Source organism: Onychostoma macrolepis, chromosome 21 (genome assembly GCF_012432095.1).
Source record: "Onychostoma macrolepis isolate SWU-2019 chromosome 21, ASM1243209v1, whole genome shotgun sequence".
Lineage (NCBI taxonomy): Eukaryota > Metazoa > Chordata > Actinopteri > Cypriniformes > Cyprinidae > Onychostoma > Onychostoma macrolepis.
Genome location: NC_081175.1, coordinates 9906661 through 9927330, shown reverse-complemented (window position 1 = coordinate 9927330; position 20670 = coordinate 9906661). Strand labels below are relative to the sequence as shown.

Sequence of the window (20670 nt, the reverse complement as noted above, 5' to 3'; positions counted from 1 at the left end):
CTGACTACCACAGACTGGCCAAACCGTTTTTTCTTTGTGGATGAAGCATATAACATTATCTAGAGAAACAAGTGTTAATCATAAATCCCCTGTGATGTTTGTACTGGCTACTGTATACAGGCCACCATACAGATTTTATTAAAGAATTTGCTGATTTTCTATTTTAGTTAGTTAGTGCTGGCTACAGATAAAGTCTTAATTGTTGGTGATTTTAATATCCACGTTGATAATGAAAAAGATGCATTAGGATCAGCATTCATAGACATTCTATTGGGGTTAGACAACACGTGTCAGGACTTACTCATTGTCAAAATCATACTCTAGATTTAATATTGTCACACGGAATTGATGTTAATGATATTGAAATTCTGCAGCAAAGTGATGATATCTCAGATCATTATCTAGTCTTGTGTAAACTCCATATAGCTAAAACTGTAAATTCTACTCCTTGCTACAAGTATGGTAGAACCACCAATTCTACCACAAAAGGCTGCTTTGTAAATAATCTTCCTGATTTCTCAGCGGTGGTACATCAGCTGTGGCCACGGGACGTGACGTCTCCGCTCCCTCCTTCAGGGAACGAGGGTTACATAAGTAAATGAGACATTCCCTTTCAGACGGTCACTCCGAGTCACGTCGGGTGACCAACGAATTGGGATCCCTACCAAAGGGCCACGGATACTGCCCCTTCCAGTGTCCTGTGGAGGCCTCCTGCGCCCCTACTCTTTGGCGTAGGTCAGGGCTCACCACAGGAAGACCAGCTACTGTTGCTATGGCACTACCCACTCAGTAAGACTGGATAACACTGGGAAAACATACCCTTTCCACTTGGAACAGGAACGCTGCGGAAGCCCATCCTTCCCGAAGGAGGTTCAGAAGCACTTACACATATAACAACCGTTTAGGTGAACATGGAAGATTAGAGGTGATTGTAGCCTCTTGGGCAATGGCAGGAAGTCTGCCGGGGAAACACGGGCTCTGAGGCTATACCGTGGGCTTACACATATGGGATTCAATTAGGTCTCTACATATGGAACCCAGCCCCCTACCGGTTCTCACGGATTCATGGAGTGAGGGCCTGGAGCCAGATGCTGGGGACGGAGGAGCTCGACAGGGTCTACCGTACGGACTCTCTGGAGCAGTTTTAGCAAGCCGACCCGAAACCGGAGCCTTCTCAGTGCTTCTACCCGTTTGAGGTGAGAATACAGGAGGAAACCGGTTCCACACGGAGGCTATAGAATCTAGCAAACGTGTTAGGGGTCGCCCAGCCCGCAGCTCTACAATATCTGCCACTTCTAGTAGAGTGAGCTCTCAACCTGAACGGGCAGGGCACACCCTGTGCATGATAAGCCAGGGTGATGGCGTCCACTATCCAGTGGGCCATCCTCTGCTTAGAGACGGCATTCCCCTTCTGCCGGCCTCCGTGACAAACAAAGAGCTGGTCTGAGGTTCTGAAGCTTTGCGTCCTGTCAACGTAGCATCTCAATGCCCGGACGGGACAAAGCAAAGCTAGGGCTGGGTCTGCCTCCTCCGAGGGCAGCGCTTGCAGGCTCACTACCTGGTCCCTGAAGGGAGTAGTGGGAACCTTGGGCACATAGCCAGGCCGGGGCCTCAGGATTACCTGGGAGTCAGCCGGCCCAAACTCTAGGCACAAATCGTCGACCGAAAATGCGTGCAGGTCTCCTACCCTCTTGATGGAGGCCAATGCAAGCAGGAGCAGAGTCTTCATTGAAATAAACTTCAGCTCAACTGTCTGCAAAGGCTCGAATGGGCCCTACTGTAGTGCTCTGAGCACTAGAGACAGGTCCCAAGAGGGTATAGAGGGGGGCCGTGGGGGATTTAACCTTCTCGCCCCCCTAAGGAACCTGATGACCAAGTCATGCTTCCCCACCGACTTCCCTTCCATGGGGTCGTGGTTGGCAGCAATCACAGCCACATAGACTTTAAGGGTGGAGGGAGACAGCCTTCGCTGGTGAGAACACCATTCGACGAACAGGTTCCACTTCAAGGCGTAAGCATGTCTTGTAGACGGCGCTCTCGCCGAAGTGATGGTGTCAACTACCTCCTGGGGTAGGTCACCTAGAACCTCCGCGTCCCGTCCAGGGACCAGACATGAAGTTTCCAGAGGTCTTGACGCGGGTGCCATAAGGTGCCCCGTCTCTGAGTCAGTAGATCCTTCCTCAGAGGAATCTGCCAAGGAGGGGCTGTCACGAGGAGCATCAGTCCAGGGAACCAAGTCCGAGTGGGCTAGTACGGCGCCACGAGCAGGACCTGCTCCTCGTCCTCCCTGATCTTGCACAGTGTCTGTGCGAGAAGGCTCACTGGGAGAAACGCATACTTGCGAAGGTCCCGCGGCCAGCTGTGTGCCAGAAAACACTCCTGCCCAGAAAAACGAGAGGTCTGACCACGGGGTGAAGGTTTGGCGGCAAGCCGGTGTGACTCGGACCCGGTGAGTGCCACGTTGCCACGTCCACCTTGGGACTCGGCCATGGAGCCAGTCTTGTAGACGCACTCTCGCCGAAGTGATGGTGTCAATTACCTCCTGGGGTAGGTCACCTAGAATCTCCGCGTCCCGTCCAGGGACCAGACATGAAGTTTCCAGAGGTCTGGACGCGGGTGCCATAAGGTACCCCGTCTCTGAGTCAGTAGATCCTTCCTCAGAGGAATCTGCCAAGGAGGGGCTGTCACGAGGAGCATCAGTTCCGGGAACTAGCCCCGTTACAGACTTCAAGTTAAAGGCTTGTGAACATCTCTGGTGCAGGCTAGCCGTGTAGTTTAAGTTACCATGGTGACAAGACCCGCTCAAAACCAACCCATCTTCTTGAGCCCAAAAAGTCAGGGTTTGCTCAAACTAAACGTGAACTTATCTGGGTAAAAACTGAAACCAGCTTTGTGCTACAGGCCACTGGTGTTCATTTATTATCTTATTAGTTCCCTTTATCTGATCTACTTAAGTTCTGAGTTTTCTGCCCTTGGTTGTCCATCTTCGTCAATGTATTGTGTAAATGGTTATCCGTAATTATCCTAAATTAAGTTTTGTCATTACAGATCTTATTTCCCATTTTTCCTTGTCTTCGTGAGCTTTTATCAGCACATTATGTGACAAAAGTTGCCTTTTGTGCTTGTAATGAGCCAAAATTAACGTGCTTGTCTTGTCATTTATTTTCTTTTTTCTTTAGGTAATGCATGCAGTTTAATATTTTTAGTAAACAATTCCCATACAAACACCTGATAAATACTGCAAGTAGCTTGAGTACAGAATGAAGTTGGAGTGTTTACAGCATTACAATACTACAGATAAATAAAGTTTAACATTCACAAAATCCTTTAAAATCACATTGACTGTGTTATGTAGATACAAAATCTGTTAAAGAATTAGATTTTTTCTACACCAGAGTTTAACAATCTTTTGTCTTATCTCTTTGGTTTGTAAACCATATACTAAGGGATTTAATCCTGGTGGTACAATGTGAAACATTATACTGGCTAGTTTCCTGCTGTCAGAGTATTCAGGAAACGATGAAGAAAAATAAAAACGGCTCCAGAAATAAACATAATTAAATATACAGCTAAATGAGTGCTGCAGGTTTTTATGGCTTTGCTGTTCAGTGCTATGTTCTTGCTGATTATACATACAGTAGCAATCTTTACATATGTAATGAATATTGATACTGCTGACAGACTGAGTGCAACCACAGTATAAATAATTCCAAAGATATTGTTAATAACCACATTTTCACAGGACAGTTTAAACAGTGAGGCATTGTCACAGAAAGGGTTTTCAATTTTATATCTACAGTGAGACAGACGCACAGTTAGGCCTATCATAATTGTCACCAGAACAAAGGCCAGGCCCCAAGCAAATGCAGATAGTTTAATAACCATTTTATTGGTCATTATGGCCGTGTATCGCAGTGGATTGCATATAGCCACATATCTGTCAAAGGCCATAATCATCAGCACACAGTGACATGCTGCCGTAAATAGATGCACAAAATAAGCTTGAATAACACATTCCACATATGATATATAGCGCTCTGAAGCTTCCTTTAAAATGTCCTGTAGTAAGCGTGGCATAATGACAGTGGTCCCTATTATATCGTTCACTGGCAAGTTACAGAACAGAAAATGCATAGGGTCATGCAGATTCCTCTCTGTTGAGATCAGAACTATAAGTCCAATGTTTGAAACCATTGCAAAGACATAAGCCAAGAGAAGTACAATGAAAACAGGCTGGAATGACTGAGGTGTAACTTTCAGTCCCTCCACAAGCAGAAAGCTGTGTCTGAATGTCAGGTTGTCCATTTGTTGCTGTATATAAAATCTGCAACCAGAATAACAAACATAATATTAATTACATATCATCTTAAACAAATCATCCGCTTTGAGTTAAATGCACATGACAAAAGAATAGCATTTCCCAGTTTCACTTAAATTTGCTACTTTTCTGTGCAAGATCAGAAACCGCATATACTGTAGGTATAACAAATACATGAAAAAAATAAAAATAAAATAGTTCTCACAGATGAAAAAAGGTGAATAACAACCAGCTCTTATTCAGTTTTACTTTATAAATGTAACTGCAGCATCTTGCCTCTGCCTAATATTCTCCCTATAACGATTAGGTCAAACAGTATGACTTGTTTTTCAAAATAGTCTCAAAACAGTTTGATGGCCCCTCAAGCTTTTTAATGTGTGGTTTATATGGGATTCTCTCTGACATTGTCATCACTCCACTGGGAAAAAACAATTCATAGCATTTGTTGCTAAGAGCAGCAAGGCTGTTAATTGTGTTTGTAGCAACAAATGAAGTTACTGCTTACTAATGCTGCAATATGATTGAAGACCCCAATGATACATTTATTTTCTGAAACTGTGGCTAAAATTATTTTAGAACAAGGTAGTTGCTTTACATATGCACAGATAAAAAAGTTTAATATTGAGCAGTCAGCTCAATCAGCATTAAGTTTTCCTTAATACATTTAACAGAATCATTTTAAAGGGGTCACATACAGTTTTTGTTCCATTTAGCTGAATTAAAAGAACACACACTTTACAGCTGCAGCTTTGCAGCATTGATGGAAAATAAAGTACATTGTATATTTTTACATTTTTACATTTGGTATTCATTATAATTTGTTATACTATGGGGCTGTTGAATGCTTGATTCCGATTGGCTGATGAATATTCTAAGGCTGTCAGTCCTGTATTAATGTGTCTTGTGTTTCCCTCCCTCTTATGCCCATATTTGTTTATTTTCCTGTTCCTGTCCTCATTGTGTTAATTTGAATACAGCTGTCCCAGGTGAAAAAGACGTAGTGTTAAATGTATTAAAAATGTGCTTGAAATTCAAGTAGTATGTTCAAGTAGTACATTTGTATTCCCAACATGCTTATTTGAAGTGCATTAAAATATATATTGAATTGCATTTTAATATATTTCTACAAAGTATACTAGAAATACTGGTAACACTTTATAATAACTGCACGCTATGAATCATTAGGTAAGCATTAGTAAATAGTCAGTTCATCCTTTATAAAGCATTGATTAATATATTAATAGTCATTAGTAAGCAGTTTATAAATACAGCTATAAATGCCTTGTTCTTGATTTATATGCATACATATTACAAAGGGGATTTAAAGGTTCAGTTATCTTCCTAACAGAAAAAAAAAAAAAAAAACACAAGGGGATACATAACTCAGAATGTTTTATTTCAAGATGCAAAAAAAAGAAAAAAAAAAAAGAAAAGAAACTGCACAGCTGTACAATTGATTTTCTTTTTATTTTATTTTACTTTTTTTCTATGAAATTGCTGGGGTTTATTTTTCATTTTTTTATCTAGTGTAAAGTTGTACAGTTTCATTTTTTGCATCTTGAAAAAAATATTTCTGTGTTCTGTATCCCTCTGTGTTGTGTTTGTTTAACTTTTCTGTTTGGAAGATAAATGAGCCTTTAAATCTCCTTTGCTTTACAAGGCTTTACATCACTTTAGATGAGCTCACAAAAACAGATTGCTGGCAACTACTCATGAATTACAGCAGGAATATGTATTAATAAAGCATTTATTAACACACTGAGCAACTATTATCATGTGTCTAAATAATAAGATTTATAAATGTACATTTAAAGGATGCATGACTCTCTGATCACTGTTTGGTTCATCTTCTACCAGTCTACAGGAAGACACTTAAATCTGCTAAGCCTGTTGTTAATACTGTAAAAATATGGACTGTTGAAGCAGATATGGTTTTACAAGCATGCTTCGACCTCACTGATTGGAGTGTTTTTGAGGCTGTAGCTACTGATCCGGATGAGCTCACTGACACCGTTAACATCCTACATCAGTTTCTGTGAGGACATGTGTGTTCCCACCAGGACTTATTTAACATTTAACAACGACAAACCTTGGTTCAGTGCAAAACTCAAACAGCTTCGCCAGGCCAAAGAGGACGCCTACAGGAGTAGGGACAAAGCCTTGTACAAACAGGCCAAATACACACTAATAGGGAGATAAGAGTAGCAAAGAAAAAGTACTTGTAAAAGCTAAAAAAAACAGCTTTCAAGCAACGACCCTACATCAGTGTGGGATGGCCTGAAAGCCATCACCAGCTACAAGACCCCATCCCCCAGCACTGAGGCCAATCAACAACTGGCTGAAGACCTGAATGAGTTCTACTGTAGGTTTGAAAAGCAAAAGCCTGGTCTGGCACCCCACACCCACTCTGACTGCCTCACAACACAGCCATCAACAACCTCCCTCTCTCTCCCCCCTACTGTTTCTCAACCTACACTTAAGATCTGTGAAGATGACGTACGCAAATTCTTCAGGAAACAGAAGATAAGGAAAGCCAAAGGCCCAGATGGTGTCTCTTCAGCTTTCCTCAAAGCCTGTGTTGTCCAGCTGTCATCCATCTGCACATTGATCTTCAACAGATCACTGGAGTTGTGTGAAGTCCCCTCCTGCTTCAAATGCTCCACCATCATCCCTGTACCCAAGAAACCAAAGATCACAGGACTAAATGACTACAGACCTGTTGCTTTAACATCTGTGGACATGAAGTCATTTGAGAGGCTCGTGTTGGCATACTTGAAGGACATCACTGGACCCTTACTGACCCCCTGCAGTTTGCTTACTGAGCAAACAGGTCTGTGGATGATGCAGTCACCATGGGACTGCACTACATCCTCCAACATATGGACAGACCAGGGACCTAAGCAAGGGTCCTGTTTGTGGACTTCAGCTCTGCTTTCAACACCATCATCCCAGATACCCTTCTGAATAAACTGAAACAGCTCTCTGTACCCACCTCCATCTGTCAGTGGATCACCAGCTTCCTGACAAACAGGCAGCAGCTAGGAGGCTGGGAAAACTCACATCCAACACCTGCACCATCAGCACTGGAGCTCCTCAGGGCTGCGTTCTCTCCCCACTGCTCTTCTCCCTCTACACAAATGACTGCACCTCTACTGACCCCTCTGTCAAGCTCCTGAAGTTTGCAGATGACAGCACAGTCATCGGTCTCATCCAGGATGACGACGAGTCTGCTTACAGACAAGAGGTTGAGCAGCTGGCTGTCTGGTCCAGTCTTAACAACCTGAAGCTCGTCACACTCAAAACTGTAGAGATGATACTGCACTTCTGGAGAACCCCCCAGCACTCCCCCCACTCACCATCATGAACAGCACTGTGGCAGCAGTGGAGTCATTCAAGTTCCTGGGCACTACCATCTCTCAGGACCTGAAGTGGGACATTCACATTGACTCCATCATGAAAACGGCCCAGCAGAGATTGTACTTCCTTCAAGGTATTGAAGGCTTCAGTGGCTGCTGGTGTCCAGGACAGAGACTTAGGCCTGGTCTTGAGCAGATCAGTCAGGGGACTAGAGACTGCACTGTAGTTATGGATGAAGCGTCGATAGAAGTTTGCGAACCCAAGAAAGCGTTGAAGACAAGTTAGAAAAATTAAACAAAAGAAAAAGAGCCGAGCATCTCGCTGATCCTCGCACGCTTCTGTCAAAATTCAGAATGAGCTTACGAGCGCTGAGGTCAGACCACACCTACTGCCAGCCCCTAACACCGTAAGGAGAGACCGACGCAAAGATTTAAAAGAATTAAAGTAAAGTTTTAACATTAGAACGAACTTTATTTTTAATAAATCTTCAGCATTTCTTAATTAATGAAACAATTCGGCACTCATCCTAAAGTTTTTCACTTTAAAATTAGGTTTTTCCTTTTAAACAAACAGTATCTAAGCCGCAGGGAAATGTTGCTTATTTTATTTTATTTACTTTAGTTTAGTTATTCACACTTAATTTAGTAATTCCTTTATTTACACTTCTATTTTTTGGCAATCTTAAAACTTGCAGTGGGGCATATCAGTTTGAAGACGTATACACAATAGTTACAATATCAAGATGACTAATGGTAACATCCGGGCCCAGTCAAACCACACTTACAACCGCCCCTAAACCGGAGGAGAGACCGCAAAGACTTATTTTTAATAAATCTTTTACATTTCTTAATTAACGAAACCATTCAGCATTCATCCTAAAACTTTTCACTTTAAAAAATAGGTTAGACCATACAAATGTTCTTCTAAACAATCACATCTAAGGCACAGGCTAGTTATTCACACTTACAGTGGGTACGGAAAGTGTTCAGACCCCCTTAAATTTTTTACTCTTTGTTATATTGCAGCCATTTGCTAAAATCATTTAAGTTCATTTTTTTTCCTCATTAATGTACACACAGCACCCCATATTGACAGAAAAACACAGAATTGTTGACATTTTTGCAGATTTATTAAAAAAGAAAAACTGAAATATCACATGGTCCTAAGTATTCAGACCCTTTGCTCAGTATTTAGTAGAAGCACCCTTTTGATCTAATACAGCCATGAGTCTTTTTGGGAAAGATGCAACAAGTTTTTCACACCTGGATTTGGGGATCCTCTGCCATTCCTCCTTGCAGATCCTCTCCAGTTCTGTCAAGTTGGATGGTAAACGTTGGTGGACAGCCATTTTTAGGTCTCTCCAGAGATGCTCAATTGGGTTTAAGTCAGGGCTCTGGCTGGGCCATTCAAGAACAGTCACGGAGTTGTTGTGAAGCCACTCCTTCGTATCCCTTCAGGATATCCCTGTACTTGGCCGCATTCATCTTTCCCTCGATTGCAACCAGTCGTCCTGTCCCTGCAGCTGAAAAACACCCCCACAGCATAATGCTGCCACCACCATGCTTCACTGTTGGGACTGTATTGGACAGGTGATGAGCAGTGCCTGGTTTTCTCCACACATACCGCTTAGAATTAAGGCCAAAAAGTTCTATCTTGGTCTCATCAGACCAGAGAATCTTATTTCTCACCATCTTGGAGTCCTTCAGGTGTTTTTTAGCAAACTCCATGTGGCTTTCATGTGTCTTGCACTGAGAAGAGGCTTCCGTCGGGCCATAAAGCCCCGACTGGTGGAGGGCTGCAGTGATGGTTGACTTTCTACAACTTTCTCCCATCTCCCGACTGCATCTCTGGAGCTCAGCCACAGTGATCTTTGGGTTCTTCTTTATTTCTCTCACCAAGGCTCTTCTCCCCCGATAGCTCAGTTTGGCCGGACGGCCAGCTCTAGGAAGGGTTCTGGTCGTCCCAAACGTCTTCCATTTAAGGATTATGGAGGCCACTGTCCTCTTAGGAACCTTAAGTGCAGCAGAAATGTTTTTGTAACCTTGGCCAGATCTGTGCCTTGCCACAATTCTGTCTCTGAGCTCTTCAGGCAGTTCCTTTGACCTCATGATTCTCATTTGCTCTGACATGCACTGTGAGCTGTAAGGTCTTATATAGACAGGCGTGTGGCTTTCCTAATCAAGTCCAATCAGTATAATCAAACACAGCTGGACTCAAATGAAGGTGTAGAACCATCTCAAGGATGATCAGAAGAAATGGACAGCACCTAAGTTAAATATATGAGTGTCACAGCAAAGGGTCTGAATACTTAGGACCATGTGATATTTCAGTTTTTCTTTTTTAATAAATCTGCAAAAATGTCAACAATTATGTTTTTCTGTCAATATGGGATGCTGTGTGTACATTAATGAGGAAAAAAAAATTACTTGATTAATGATTTTAGCAAATGGCTGCAATATAACAAAGAGTGAAAAATTTAATGGGGTCTGAATACGTTCCGTACCCACTGTAATTCACCTATTCCTTTAATCGGTCTTTGATTTGTGTCAAGTTTAAGACTTCTGACTTGTTATATAACCCAGACTTTTTCACTTTTAAAAATTAGGTTACACAACTTTTTCTTATAAAAATCACCTCTAAGCCACAGGAAAATGTTGTTTGTCTTGTTTTATTTTATTTTTGTAGTATAATACCTTTAATTAATCTTTGATTTTTGTCAATCTTAAAACATCCGGAGGAGGTAGGCCCTTGGCTATATCAGTTAAAACGCATACACGCGCATGTGAGCGGAAACCGGAATGAAAGCAAATGTTTTGGAGGACGTTGGATTTTCAGCCGTAATTAGACGCCTAAACTTTTTACATTAAAAAAATGTAAAAACGAAATGTAAATATTTTCACGTAGGGCGACGAAATGAGAATGGTACTGTGTGTCTGGGATGTACGATTACTGACGTGATCGTATCAGATCAAGAGGGTTGTTGTAAAACATCTAAAGATGCAACTCATTTGCAATCTAACGAGTTTTTGAGGGGATCCGGCATCGTAAACTTTGGCATTGCTGTTCATTGATCAAAGGACATACATGTTAACCATTTTATGACATGCACCTGCGAGTATGAACTTTGTCAAAAGTTTAGACTTAAAGTTCACTGTCCGGTCAAAGGATGTGTGCCCTTTTGAAGCTTTTATATGACACATAGCTGGTTAAGTTAAAAGTTTAGGTATAGTTTAGGAAGAAAATACTCAAACATAAACACAAACATACACACAAACAATCCCCTACATTTAAACTTTTATGATGTCTCATACAAACCTTTTACAAATAAAAACTTTTAGAACCACACAGGGTATCTCTACAAGATGATGAAAAGCAGCATGATTAAACAACGATATAACTATTGTTTTAACAAATAAGTTTTTAGATCTTAACAATCATGAACCTCAATCATGATGCTCTAAAGCAAGGATTTGAAATGAACCTTCGTCAAATGAACCTCTGATGAATGCAAAACGGTTACAGAGACTTTATGAATTAGAGCTAAATCAGATTAAAAATTAGTTGTCATAAGGTTGTTTGCAACAAAAGTCATTCCTAAACAAGGCGCTACAAATGTCTCACAGAATCTTTACAACAGATTAGACTTTCTTTCTCACTTTAAAAATGGTATTATTAACCATGGGGTTTAAATGCATTTTTTCACAGTATAATGTTTTATTTTATTAAAATAAAAACAACCGGACTATATAGGTTTATTTGACTAAGGTTTGATCAAATAACTGATATAAGAAACATGCAAATATTCAACAAGTCCATCTTATCAACACTGCCTGATGTGTCTGACGGTTTGTCACAAATATCTTACCGATACAGCTGTGTTAAGATGTTAAGTATGTGTAAAATATGTGCAAAGTTCAATATTACTGCTAAAAATAGTTTAATAAAGCACAAACACTCACATGAAAAACAAACAAACACACACTAAAACAACCCCTACAGTTAAACATTTCAACTTTTACGATGTCGCATAAAAACACTTTTACAAATAAAAACTTTTAGCATTACACAGGGTATCTCTACAAGATGATGGAAAACAGTATGATTAAACAATGATGTAACTTTTGTTTTAACAAATGATTTAAGGTTTGTAGATTTTAGATCTTTCACACCTAAAACCATGATGAGGATCAGAAGTTGTCAAATGATCCTCTGATGAATGCAATGCGCTTACAGAGGTTTTTTTTCTTTATGAATTAGATCTAAAATAGACTAAAATTAGCTGTTGTAAGGTTGTTTACAACAAAAGAGTGTCTTAAACAAGGTGCAACAAATGTCTCATCTTTACAACAGATTAGACTTTCTTTCTCACTTTAAAAGTGGTATTATTAACCATGCTGTTTAAATGCAACATTTATTTTTTTCACACTATAATGTTTTATTTTATTAAAATAAAAACAATTGACTCTTTATAGTTTTATTTCACTAAGATTTGATCAAATAATAGATCAACAATAACATATTTGATAACTCCATCTTATCACCCAAACTGATGTGTCTTACGGTTTGTGATGACATCAGAATCAGAATCAGAATGAGCTTTATTGTCAGGTATGTTTGCACATACGAGGAATTTGTTATAGCGACAGAAGCTCCACAGTGCAACAGAAATACAGCAACAGGACAGGACACAGACAATAAAAGAATAATATACAAATAGGCAATGTACAAAATATCAAAAACGCAATATATAATATAGACAATTATGTATGTACAGTTATGATATGTGCAAATTTCAAATGAAAAAATAAGCATGTGTTAAGATGCATGTTACGTATGTGTAAAATATGTGTAAAGTTCGATATTACTGTTAAAAATAGTTTAAAAGGTCATTTTTAGCTTTCATATAGGATTCACAACCACACTAAGTTGCTTTTTGTGTAACATAGTCCCAGGGGCAGATGAAAATAGAATGTATGAAAGACTTTTCTTTTAAGATATTATAATGACAGACTAAAAACTTTAGATTGATTAAAACAACTGAGGTTATACATTTCTCTTGAATATGTATTCAGTAACCAGTGAGTACATGAACATTATTGTATAAATACACATCCTTGTAAATTCAGCATGATTATATCATATTAATCAATAAAAAAAGAACAACTGGTTTGTTGGAAATAAAAAAAGTAATAAAAAATGAAAATAGTGTTGTGTTTCTAACTTAGAATGTTTATAGTTTGTAGTAAAATCTTAACTTTAACCTAAAGCATTTTTCTTTCAAACTCTCTCACGCACGCACACGGCTTTCCCACAAACTCCCAACAACATACATAAGTTTTGTTTTATCATCTAGAAACCCTATAATGGAGTTATGTTTTGCATTATTACAACTATAGATGCTGAAAGAGGTCATTAACTTGTTTAACCTGTTTAAAATGTGAACAATCATTTAAGACTAGTTTGACAAACAACGGTACGATCATAAAACAAGCCTGGATCCAATTTGAAACATTCTAACAACAAGTACAACCATTGCAGAAAATGTATTCAATCAATCAGTCAATCAAACTTTATTACAAACTCAAGGTCCAGATTTAAAAAAAGACAGTAGACAACATATACAACCCATAGCATCTATCATAGACATAAAGAGTTACAAAATACAGCAATACAGTCTCCACAACTTTGACTGATACCGTATAGTACTAACCCCTATATTTGATAAACCCACAATAATCTCATTTTTAGAAGCATTAAGCCGACAGATAAAACTATACATGAGATTTTGTAACAGTATTTTAAAAGTGATTACTCTTGCACTCACAAACATTTCATTTGCATTATGACATCTAAGCCTACGTAGTAAGATTCTCATTGCATCATTATAAGCTACTTGCAGTTTCTGTAAACTAGATGCTCTGTAGTTACACCGCAAATGAGTATAAAGTGTTGTACAGTATGCTTTGAAAAGTGACACCTTTACCTCATCTGAACAGAAACTAAACTTACGTAAAGTATATTCGCCTGCATATACATCATATGGCGTTGCCTTTCAATATCCTCAGCATCTGTCACGTGTTCAGTGATAAAATGTCCAAGGTATTTTACTTTCGCACACACAGTGAGACTCTTGTTAGACAACTTAAAAACTGGAAAATTTATATTATAGCACTGCAGTAAGATAAAACTCTGGACGTGTGATTGACCAACTTATCAGATGTTCGACGTATTATTACAAGTCCCTGCTTACCTAGTTTATGATGAAACTAGAAAATATAGGCGTGAGCTAACAGGTGTTAAAAATACCGATCACGTACAATTAGATGAAGACATGCAGAGGTAGCGAACACAACGAACTTGGGGGTCGTGAAGCAAACAGCCTAACACAACACACGTTCTCCAGAATGGTGCTGATGATGGGTTCATAATTTCACGATGAAGATCGACTGGGTATTCAGACACCTGCAGCAGGACTGACTGACTTTTTCTTAAGATTTGATTTCAAGAACACACAACCGAATCCTAAAGCTATTTCACGAAATAACGCAACAACGGGTGCAGCATTTCAACATATACACGTCAAGTCTGTTTTACCATAAGTATATCGTATTCTTTTATATACATATATTTGTTTAGGCTAAATACGTTTTAACAATTCTTTTTGTTTTTACAAAGATGTTAAATTGAACACGTGTAACTAATACCTCATTCAAATGTTGCAGTCTTTCAGGTCAACGAACTACAATACCCAGCATACACCTCAGACTACACACATGGCCGTCGGGAATACATATACCAAAATTGTCATACGTGACAGAGCTCTAAATCGTCGGACTACTGATTATACGCATGCTCAGATAACCTATATAAAATGTCTCGCATTTCCACACTTTTTGCAAAGTATACGCTTCTTCCGCGTTGTGATGTTACAAACCCCTTTTTGTGAGCTCTGTTAGTGTCGCGAAGCTGATTCATTTCCGCGAATTGATTCTTTCCCACAGTTCGGTTCAACGAACCGGTTCAAAGAACCAAATCATCGTTTCCTTAAGTCATCTTGCAGTTATGTCAGTATACACATCTTTTCTAACAACTCAACGTTACTTAACGTTTTTATTAAGCTTTAATATAAAAGATAATAGTCTGTTAACAATTTAGATGCTTTTATTATGAAATCACACAAAGAACCACTGAAGTACGTACTGTTATGGAATTAACTGAAACAATACTACGTGCTCATTTAACCGCTTTATTTACGGTATGCTGAATATAAAACTCTTAAACAGGAACATTAAAACATTTCAAACTTGTTAAAACAGCCGCTTCAATACATTCAGTACATAAAACATTTATGAAATACTATAAAACTAATGCATTCTGCTCACCTTAAAAAATTTTAGGCATCTGTCTTTTAGGTCTGACCCAGAAAACGGATGTCTTAATATTTTGTTCTTCTTTTTATGAAAACATGCGGCAAGCAGTTTTTGTCCTCATCTGCATTATACCGACACGTTTTAACATGTCATAAATTCCAATAGTTAGTTAGCAAATGCAACTGTTTATTACTGAGATGAGACACATCAGAGCTGCATTCTATTTTATATTTAACATTTTTCATCTACCTACATGTTTATCGGCGCTACTGTTCTAGGCCTCCTCACACCTTTGTGAGATATAAACCGCAAAGTTTTTCATAGCGTTACGCTTTGAAACCAGAACCGTTTCAAAGAAGTTTCCATGACTTTGTTCGCTCTTTCTGTTTGAATTTGCGCATGTTTTCATAAAAAGAAGAACAAAATATTAAGACATCCGTTTTCTGGGTCAGACCTAAAAGACAGACGCCTAAAACGCCGGTGTCAAAGCATTGGTGTGGACAGAATAAAAAAGACATGAATCATTCCGCCTTTCGCTTAAAATGACTTATCAGCTGTAAGTCATTTACCTAACTATTGTTTAGAGACATACGCAAAAGAAATGCGTATCTATGTACGCACTGTGAAATGCGCAGCTTTAAGTGTAATAGTTAGAAAAGTCTGAAGCGTAATAGTTGTATAGGTAACAGAAAGACACAAACACCCGCTTTTCGTGCTCGGTTTGTCTTGTGAACACACACACGCATCGTATAGACAGACCAGAAAGATGTCCTAAAAGAAATATCGTTTGTTTATCGTTTTGTCCTCCCTCTCCATCCGTCTCAGCTACAGTATCGTTGAGATTTTGTCTGTCTGTCTGTCTTTTGGGAGAGGTTTTTGATTGAATGAATTGTTTTAAGGTGAGCAGAATGCATTAGTTTTATAGTATTTGATAAATGTTTTATGTACTGAATGTATTGAAGCGGCTGTTTAACAAGATTGAAATGTTTTAATGTTCCTGTTTAAGAGTTTTATATTCAGCATACCGTAAATAAAGCGGTTAAATGAGCACGTAGTATTGTTTCAGTTAATTCCATAACAGTACGTACTTCAGTGGTTCTTTGTGTGATTTCATAATAAAAGTATCTAAATTGTTAACAGACTATTATCTTTTATATTAAAGCTTAATGAAAACGTTAAGTAACGCACAGTTACTATTATTATTATTATTACACAGTTAACGTTATTATGTTATCGGTCCTTTTACACATATTTTGTGTACTATCGATTTTAAGAGTGTATGGTTTATCATTCATGCAGATTATGTTTTAAAGTTGTTAAGCCAAATCAATGAGTTTATAAGACCGGTTTATTCTTTCTACACACTTATACTTGAGACATGTAGAACATATCAGCGTTTACGTGTAGGCTACTCAATATTGGTCGGTCTGACTCGTATCCGACATGAAGGATCAGTGAATGAAACCACGACCACAAACATCATCAGGTTAAATGAACAAAAGACGCCTTTTGTATATAAAAAGAATACGATATACTTATGGTAAAACAGACTTGACATGAATATGTTGAAATGGTGCACCCGTTGTTGCGTTATTTTGTGAAATAGCTTTAGGATTCGGTTGTGTGTTCTTGAAATTAAATCTTAAGAAAAAGTCAGTCAGTCCTGCTGCAGGTGTCTGAATACCCAGTCGGTCTTCATTGTGAAATTATGAACCCATCATCAGCACCATTCTGGAGAACGTGTGTTGTGTCAGACTGTTTGCTTCACGACCACAAGTTCGCTGTGTTCGCTACCTCTGCACGTCTTCATCTAATTGTACGTGATCGGTATTTTTAACACCTGTTAGCTCACACCTATATTTTCTAGTTTCATCATAAACTAGGTAAGCAGGGACTTGTAATAATACGTCGAACATCTGATAAGTTGGTCAATCACATGTTATCTTACTGCGGTGCTATAATATAAATTTTCCAGTTTTTAAGTTGTCTAACAAGAGTCTCACTGTGTGTGCGAAAGTAAAATACCTTGGACATTTTATCACTGAACGCGTGACAGATGCTGAGGATATTGAAAGGCAACGCCATATGATGTATATGCAGGCGAATATACTTTACGTAAGTTTAGTTTCTGTTCAGATGAGGTAAAGGTGTCACTTTTCAAATCATACTGTACAACACTTTATACTCATTTGCGGTGTAACTACAGAGCATCTAGTTTACAGAAGCTGCAAGTAGCTTATAATGATGCAATGAGAATCTTACTACGTAGGCTTAGATGTCATAGTGCAAGTGAAATGTTTGTGAGTGCAAGAGTAATCACTTTTAAAACACTGTTACAAAATCTTATGTATAGTTTTATCTGTCGGCTTAATGTTTCTAAAAATGAGATTATTGTGGGTTTATCAAATATTGGGGTTAGTACTACACGGTATGAGTCAAAGTTTTGGAGACACCGGTATTGCTGTATTTTGTAACTCTTTATGTCTATGATAGATGCTATGGGTTGTATATGTTGTCTACTGTCTTTTTTTAAATCTGGACCTTGAGTTTGTAATAAAGTTTGATTGACTGATTGATTGAATACATTTTCTGCAATGGTTGTACTTGTTGTTAGAATGTTTCAAATTGGATCAAGGCTTGTTTTATGATCGTACCGTTGTTTGTCAAACTAGTCTTAAGTGATATTGTTCACATTTTAAACAGGTTAAACAGGTTAATGACCTCTTTCAGCATCTATAGTTGTAATAATGCAAAACATAACTCTATTATAGGGTTTCTAGATGATAAAACAAAACTTATGTATGTTGTTGGGAGTTTGTGGGAAAACCGTGTGCGTGCGTGAGAGAGTTTGAAAGAAAAATGCTTTAGGTTAAAGTTAAGATTTTATTACAAACTATAAACATTCTAACTTAGAAACACAACACTATTTTTATTTTTTATTACTTTTTTTTTATTTCCAACAAACCAGTTGTTCTTTTTTTATTGATTAACCCTCTGGGGTCTGAGGTCATTTTGGGGCCCTTGAGATGTTTTGACATGCCCTGATATTTGTGCTTATTTCAGCTACTTAAAACATACTATTGACCAACATGTAATTTTTTTTGTATTCAGCACAAACTGTGCTACAATAATGTGTGACCAAGATGGATGTACATGTTTGCATTTTTTTGAAAAAAAATATTATGCGTGGTTTGTAAGTTTTGGGAAAAAAAATGTAGCTGAAATAAGGCCATAAAACCCACACTAAATAGTCCTGAACAAGACTTTTGAGTAATCAGTCTTGTAGGCTAGAATATTTACTTCAAAATTATGTGAAAATCATTCTGCTTACTCATTCACAGAAAACAATATATTGATTTAAAATTTTCAAGACATGTTTTGTGATCGAGGGTCTATATGCGAGGGAGTGGCAATGGCCATGAATATTAAGTGAGTCTCACCTGAGAGACAAGGGCCCTCCCTAATGGCCCCTAATGGCCCATCAGTGTGACTGTGACTGTGAGGCAGGTAAGAGAGAATGTGAGGAGATTGAAAAAAAGGGGTTTTTAAATTATTTGTATTTTATTTACAACACAGTATAATCAAAACATACATAATGAAGGTCAAAGACACATTATTGTGCACACTGATCTAACCACAGAGATGTGAACAGACTTTGAGTCATTCCTGCAGCAGATTCTGTTCAACAAGTGAAACAAGTAAATCATACCTGATATTTACGTGTGTTATTTAAGTGTTTCTACTTCTTTCCATGGATTCAAGAAGAAAAAAAAAACAATCAGTAGAAAAGGAGCGTTTTAACATAGAATATCAGTGTAGTTGAACATCTGATGTTGGTGCAGCGCTCTCAGAGGAAAACAGTTTGAAGAGACATCAGGATTCATCTGGTGCTGGTATCTGATTCAATAAAATACAAACAAAAAAACATTTGTGAGCATGTTAATATCAGGAACATCTGTATATATATCATAAATATCATATATATCACTATCATAAAAAAGAGAAAGAAATCTTATATCTGAGAAACTAATTATTATTGTTTAGCACGTTATTCAAATCTATTTCTGAACAGAGTAGGCTATTAATAATAAACGTACTAAACATACTTAGACTCGTAGCATTCATCATGTTACAGTGTACACTCATATTACTTTTATTGTTTTATATAGAGCATGAAAACATCATCGCTGTAAGAAATTTAAATACAATGAACTGCCTATCATATTCAAAATGTTTTACACGATTTCAAACATTGTAGTCAGGAATTATAGTTTGGGAAAAACCCAACTATGATTTTGTAGTCATACAGTCTAGTATGTATGATTTTATAGTAGCCTATGATATGATTATGTAGCCACAGACTCAAGCATGCTTTGTACAATAAAAGGATGTACTTTGTACTATAAAAAATTATATTTTATATCTGAGAAACTAATTATTATTGTTTAGCACGCTATTAAAATCTATTTGTGAACAGAGTATTAATAATAAACATGGTCTAAACATTCTTAGACGCGTAGCATTCATCATGTTGTCGTTTGGGGGAAAACCCAGCTAACTGTTAGTAGATCTGTTCAAGTTTATGTCACAATAACACGGTAACTAATGTAAAAAAGAAACATTACTTACTCATCTCCTCTGCTGGATGAAATCGTGTTCTTCTTTCGAGGGAAATCCTGCCTTTACTCAGCGCATCTTCTTCCAGAAACGAACAGTAGCCGCGATGAAGGACCTCCTCTTTGTTTGTGTTGTTGGGCGTTTGCACGCGCGCACTTACCACATGGCTATTTACATATGAACAGCGCGAGTCGCGCGAGGGCGGGGTCACATTAGAGATAATGAGTCAGACGGGACAGACTGAACATCGTGTTGGTTTTATACGGATTACTTCATCACAGAATGTTTGTTTTCGATAAAACTCATGTCTCTGTGTTGAGTATTTGCTGAGTTACAGTTCATTTTAGTGATGCGTTTCTAAAAACAGTTCGCGGAGACGGAGAAGACAGAGAGCGCACCCTGTTTGTTTTCTTTATTCTTCAGAAGCACAAAGTTTAGTTGTTATTATGAGTGTATACAAATAAAAGTAGACCCCTAACAGATTCGAATGGTGTATTGCCCTTATCTGTACGATCAAAGACGACAGAGTAATTCAAGCTCATATATGCGTTTGTCGACCCCAGGGGGTTAATTTGGGGAAATACCTGTTTGTTGGCCAGTTGTTCTGTTTGGCTGTATTTTGCCTTTACTATGTGTTATTGTGTTTTATTTTATTTATTTTTTTTACATTTTCTTTTTCACAATAATAGTTTATATAATTACTTACTTTTTGCAAGAACGGGAATACACTGTAGGCTATATACGATAATGGTTCCCCTATCTGATATTCAATTTACATCCTTGAATGTAAGAGGTCTAAACTAAAGTTAAAATAAGTGTTGAACAGAATTAGACAAATGAAAGTTAAAATATTGTTCCTTCAGGAAACTCACTTAGTTCCAGAGGATGTGGTTATGGTGAGGGAGAGATAACCAGGACAAGTGTTTTCGGCCTCCTTTAATTCATACTCTAGGGAGGTTCTTCTACTTATACATACAGTACATACATATCTGACATGAGAATATAACA

The 20670-nt window shown here is 38.1% G+C and overlaps 1 pseudogene; it reads right to left on the bottom strand.

The window, feature by feature from the left end:
- Positions 1-3155: 3155 nt before the first annotated feature.
- LOC131528785 (olfactory receptor 8G17-like) overlaps positions 3156-20670 on the bottom strand; it is a 75595-nt pseudogene continuing 58080 nt past the window's right edge.